Consider the following 6,901-nt stretch of genomic DNA (forward strand, 5'->3'; position numbering starts at 1 on the left):
ACCGTTTGGTATTAAATCCTGAGTAATCTAGTAGGTATGTATTTTCAATAGATTGTTTTAAAATAGTATATTTATTTTAATAATTGTATTTTATAAATGAATAAATACATAATTCCTACTTTGAAAAATTTAAAGTCTAAATACTAAGATATCAAAATAGTCCTTCAAAATGGCCCTTTACGTTTAGGGCTACAATATAGTTTACCAAAACTTAAACCACTACAGTAATCCTTATAAAAACAAAATATTATCCGTTTTGTTGAATAATTTGTCCTAGCAAGTATAAATAGCAAGAATCTTTCCCACCAGGCAAGGAGAATTGTGACTCTTCAACGTTGTTTTGGACTAGAAACTGGAAAATTAAAAAAGCTAGTGCTCTTACAAACAATTATACAACTAATTTATACTCTCATCCATTTTTTTAAATGAAATTACATTTACAGGTTATGTAAAATATATCGGTAAATGGTATATGGCTATAAGTCTCTAGCAAACACGAACCTACATTACGCATTAGGCATACGAGTACTAGCATGGAAATCTCAAATCCTGGCTGTTATGCTTATTACAAAAATTATTATTTATTAAAATAATATATTGCAAAACTCTCTTTGTTACCTTTATTTATTAAAAGAAGGTGATTATTAAACATAATCAATATTGAACCATTAAACAGCCACCATTTTGTACAAGGATACACGATCTTGCGATTATAAGCAATTAAAAAATCAGTTAAATCATTAAAGTGATGAATTTCTGCAAATAAACTATTGCAGTAATTTTAAATAATACATTAAAGTGTTTGTTAAGTATTTATACAAATAAAGTTACAAATAATTTAATGTCACAAATTTAAAACCAACATACTCTTATTTTACTTACACTATCAATATGCCTAACTAATATTTAAAATTTTATTTCAAACACAAATATCAATTTCAAAACTTGTTAAAATAAAGAATGACTAGCCAAATTACGGAAAGATATAAACACCACTTGAGTAAAGAACGGCAAGGTTGACTACGGTTACGTGGTGTGACAGAAGCTCACTAAAAAGCCTGACATGGATCTAACATTACCGTAATTCACAATTCCGTCTCGATGATTACTCAGCACTGGTGTCGTGCATTTGTGTGACACACGCAGGGTGAGAATATTAGAATTTTAATGGTATTACTTACAGTTGTTGTTTATAAGTTAAGGCTATTATTTTTCTCAATTTTACACATTTCGATTTTTTGTTATAGAGAAAATAAAATAAGATTATTTTCTCTGTGCTTTAATGGGCTATACATTGTTATTCCATTTTAAACTTGTTAGATAACAAAAAGTAATAAAAATATGTTTTAAACAGTTTATCTGTAATTCATCAAACACTTGAAAAGTGTTATGAGTTGTTAATGCGGTAGAAACATTATTGATTATTATTGATATTACTTTTATGTTTAAAAACGTTTCTCAAAACGATAAGTAAATACAATACTAAATCAATAAATTTTCTTGGACTTTTAGAAACATAACATTTGTACTCATTGAAAACTGTATTTTCAGTTTAAAAGTAATCCTGTTATAAAACCATTTTTCCTATAAAACTATAATTTATAAGACATAATCATAGCGCTTTCCTGAAGACCTCTAAAGTACAATAAAACTAAAGTTAATTTAGAGATGACAAGAATTCCTTTATTGTGCGCTTTCTCTTATTCTACTGATATGTAGATGACTGCTGGGTCGATTATACATTGGAATGTAATTCCATTATTACGTTATAATTTTATATATGTGGTTTATATGACATTTGAAAAAATGTATACGATTATTTTTATCAGTAATACAATGCCACTTGTAATAAAATGAATATTATCTTATTCCAAAATATTTTTACTATTAAATTTTTAAGACGTAATTTATACTATAATTCAGAGTTTTTCATGTCAATAACAAGTATAATTTTTAGATAACAAGAGTATTGAGAAGATAAAAGAACACTTCATCATTAAAAGGGCTCTGTAATATTAGCTTCCTAAATGGCCTCTGGCAATGGGTTATATTTAACATATTATATTGGATCACACTTCCGCCTGAAGCGCAAGTTAAACCATTTAAATCATCCCTTAGAAAGACGTTATTTCTTTACCTTTTAATTGCGTAATTTACATTTTAATTAGTCTTTTTGTATGCATTTGAGTCCACCTACAATATTCTACCTTATTCCCATTAAGCCAAAATGTAACTAAGAGTAATAGCAAATAAAGTTTTGTAATCGCATCCATTTTTAAAATTTGTACTGTGGGCAATATCCTTTTTTACTTTCTTGAAATATATTAAATTTATGTAATACAATTTAATGCGTGATATATTTATTAACAAAGTATGACTAATAGATTTAACTTACAATAATCAGAATCCTATTTGAATATAAAAATTAATTAATAAAAATAAAAAAATGAAATAAAATAAACTTAAATGAATTTGTAGAGATAACTAATAATCTTATTGGTAAAACAATGTTTGTGAATACACTTAAAATGACGTAGCATAAAATTTCAATTTAAATGTTGTTCCCGTAATTGAAATGTAAAACTCTCTTGAGAAGCTATTAAAGTATTTATATTTTATTAGTTCATTTAAGTAAAAGTCTTGTACATAATTTTAGTACTGTAATAGACAGTTTATTTCCTTTATTCCCGTTGATGCTTACGTAAAAAAAAATATTTATTAAATGTTTTATTTGTTTAATAATAATTGAATAAAAGGGTTTTAAGAATAAGAAATATTTTATTCCACACTTTGCACAATTTTACAATAAATGAAATGGTGGAAATACTAGCCATCTGAACAAGTAGCGATGGCTAGTGCAAAGATAGCTTACTATGTGTTTTACACTGAGAGCCAATCTACATAACTATCTTCTCGTGTACCTGGTCTACACCACAACACTCGCAATCTATGCTTGAGAAAAATAACTGTTTGTACAAAAAATAATGTATACTTTAAAGAATAATAAACGTAAAATTAAATACATCTAATTGGAAAATAACTTAATCTAAGGATACCTGTTTCTATCTATTCTATATCTATATATATTCCACCTGTTTTTATTTTCAGCTTACGATAAAATCGTAAATAAACAACTTACGTCCTTTTTTAGTTACTTTTAATTACATTATTATTAATTTAATAAAAAAAAATTTGAAAATATTAGTAAAATAAGTTGTTTAAAGAATCTAATAGTGCTTTGTTATGTTGATGTTTAGTTTACATTATATTAAAATTGATTCAACTAACAGGGTCTCGTACCCCTGTACCTTCAATGAGATCCCAGAGTGCCTGCCCAATACTGACGTTAATTAAATTACCTGGCTGTGAGATTCGAAACAGGGTTCTTCTCCTAACCTCAGGCATCTCACAATCCACGTTATGTCAAATTCATTTTGCCTTAACCTGTCACCAGCTTAGTTATTAATATATATTTTCTAATTTCAAATGATTTAATAATTTTTTTAATTTTTTTGCACAGGCGATGTAAATTACGTATATACAACAGAAATATAAATATTTATGATGTAAGAACCAGCAAAATATTTCATTGGAAATTAATTTTGACCCAATCTTTCCACGTTTGTCTGAAGAACGAATTATTACAATAAATGTATTCTGACAGCTATGACTCTTAATTCTTTTAAAACAAGGTATACCTATTGATGTTGCTTGTTCGTGCGAATGGATCTATGTTACTAAAAGAAAATGCTATCATGTAAATGAGTGACTTCTGCCCCTAATTGCCTTGGATGTAGATGCTGGGACAGAGTTGTCCTCCTCTGAGAAGGTAACCATGATTCATTAAGGTAGCATAACTCAAATATTGGGCCCATCATGTCTATCCATTGGACGTCTAAGAAAGTCAGCCTACACCCTCTAACTCTACCTATCCGGAACGTCATATTATTTCGTAAGTAAGCGCAAAGGTATATTTAGGATAAAATAAAATTAGTGGTTTCTCAAAAACATCATTGGTTATTACGAAACAAAACTTTAATTGAAACACATTCACTATAATATGTAAGCGTTATATGAGAAATTACACAGCATTTCAGTTGTACAAGACACTCGTAATTACATCAAAATTGGTAACATAGAATTAACTGGAAACTAGCAAGTTCTGCCAAACCTCCGCAGTTTCAACCCTTCAGAACTAATGGCCCTTTCATTAGCCACGTACATTACTGATTCAACACATACACATATACAATTTACATGTGTAACATCATTTTTGCTACTCTGTGACATTGAGCATATTTTAAAAAAATGTCTTATTCGTTTAATATTTCTAGAACGAGAGAAATTGCAACACCGAAAATTCTGGACCATATGTGTTATGAACACATTAGATACTTAATAAACAATATACTATGTCATTATTTCCTCGTTTAGTATTTTCTTGTCATATTATGAAATCACTTTCCACACAATAACAAAAGGAAGTGAGGGGTCCCACTTAAATGAAACACATCTTGTATACAGTAAACGTGATTGATGCTGTAGCATGTTTAATACTAAGAATGTGAAATGTTTGTTCTGTCAGGTTTAGTAATATTAATTTAAATAAATGCAAAATAAATTATCGTTAAAACAAAATTATTACCTGATATTGAAAATTACACTCTGCTTTTGGCGTTTTAAAAATAAATTGTTAAATAATGAAGGTTTTAATCTAGTGTATATTTGTAAAGTATACCTTATTGTAAACACCTAATTATTATTAACACGTTAACATTTTATAGCTAATATACTTTTTAATTCATATATTAGAATAATAAATAAAATTCAATTTAGCGGTTACAATCTGATAAAATGCTTCTTTATGTGTGATTTAAATCATAGTACTTGGAGTAATCACAGTATTTCCTGTTGTATTTTAAACCTATATTATATAATAATAAATCTAACTTTATAATATTTTATCAGATAACTGTAAGCAACCTCCTCACGGAATGAGGATTTGTGTTTGAATATCTTTGATCTACCGTTAGTTTTGTGTAAAAACTCAAAATCTTTTTAATGTTTGATATCCCCAGGATTGCAATATTCGAGGAGCAAAAACCGGGTTTCATTTCTCTGACCTATCATATGAATCTTATTGTTACATAATATTATATTGGTATAACAAGAGCATAAATGCTAGTTAATCTTCGTTTTAAATACTTTTGGGAAATCTAGCACACAAAGAGATATGATTAATAGCTCTTGTTCTTCCAGATTTTGTCTAAAAATTTAAAACTTTATTGAAGTTTACCGGTTTCCTGACACAAAGAGCTAGAAAAAAAATGTAAGTAGCACGAGTAAAATTTAGTTTTATGAATATATTTGGATTTATCTTGGTTCAATAATTTCCGACAATGGCCATCGTTAAAACACAAAAACTATTAACACACTATAAATTACTTAGTATGCAAATTATAAACATACAATCATTGAATTTACTGATTATTTAGCTTGGTTGTTTCCTTGTTATAAATAATTGCAAACAATAACCTCCCGTTTGATCCATATTGGCAATGAGAATACTGGTGTTTTTGGCGCTTTTTAAACCAAATTTAAGCTCTGAAAATTCATAGATTGTAATGTTATGTTCTGATAAAATCGATACGCGTGGAATTTTGGAGTATTTATGTTATAATAATATGAAAATAAGTTATTACAAAAGTATTACTATGACTCCTTCACAATGGGATGTCAAAATCGATACTGGAACACTAAAGGCACTATAGATATTTTATATAGGGCGTGTAAATTTGTTAAAATACTATTAAAAAGTTCTTTTTTTACACTAATACATCGTCACACGCCGTCAGATAAATAAAATGTGTGTTCAAAATTTTAAGCATATAACTCCGTACTTTGAAACTGTAGAGTTCATATTTAAATCAAGGTAGAGGTATGCTGTATTAACTGTCTTATCAGGTGTTGGTGAGCATGCATGCAAGGTTTTAAGTATATGGTCATATCATGATAGAGATTCCCTGAACAGACGATCAAACAATCTCGCGAAGAAGTAGACATACAATCAAAAAGTAAAATGTTGACAAGAAATTAGATATCATATGATAAATAACAGAATATTATACCCAAAGTCACTACAAAATGATGCATGTGTCGGTAAAGTAAGGTTAAATGTGTAATATGACACATGTTGAACTTATTAGTGGTGTATTTAGTTTGTTTAAACATTTATTTTGTGTGATATTTTGTCGCTGCCATTATTATCACCTATAAGAACAATGTAAGTTTCTTCGCTAACTCTAAGTTAAATTCCAAATGTACCATTCCCCAACATTGACCTAAGGATTATATATATATATATATATATATAAAGGAAGCGTCATTTAAAATTTCTAGTTTTTATGTTAGTTCGTTTTCTAACAATAATTCAGTTGGGTAGGCAGATAAATATAGACAGACAGACGCACATAAAAAAATTGTTCCCCGCTTGAACCGTATATGTTGGGTTAGTAAACTACATGAGTTAATGTCACAAGTTTCAATCTCTTATGGTTGTATTTAGTTTTTTATCAAATGTATTTGTTATTCTATTATCTCGTTGGCTAAAGCCCAGCTAAATTTCGTGAAGGGACATGAACCATCACCTAAATCAGTGTTCCTCTTATATAATTGAAGTCTATATATAAGTTTGTCATAAAGATATACAGACAGACAAATAGAATAACTAATAAAAAATTTATTTATTCCACTTCCACATTCAAAACATTTCTTAAACTAAAATAATATAATTTGTCTATGGAGATACATTGTCCTAAAATGAGTAAAAAAGTAACATTTACAATATTTATAACTTCTTTAGTTTATTTGTATTTGGAAATGTTATTTTCGTGCAATGTGT

Source organism: Homalodisca vitripennis, unplaced genomic scaffold (assembly GCF_021130785.1).
Source record: "Homalodisca vitripennis isolate AUS2020 unplaced genomic scaffold, UT_GWSS_2.1 ScUCBcl_172;HRSCAF=1488, whole genome shotgun sequence".
NCBI lineage: Eukaryota > Metazoa > Arthropoda > Insecta > Hemiptera > Cicadellidae > Homalodisca > Homalodisca vitripennis.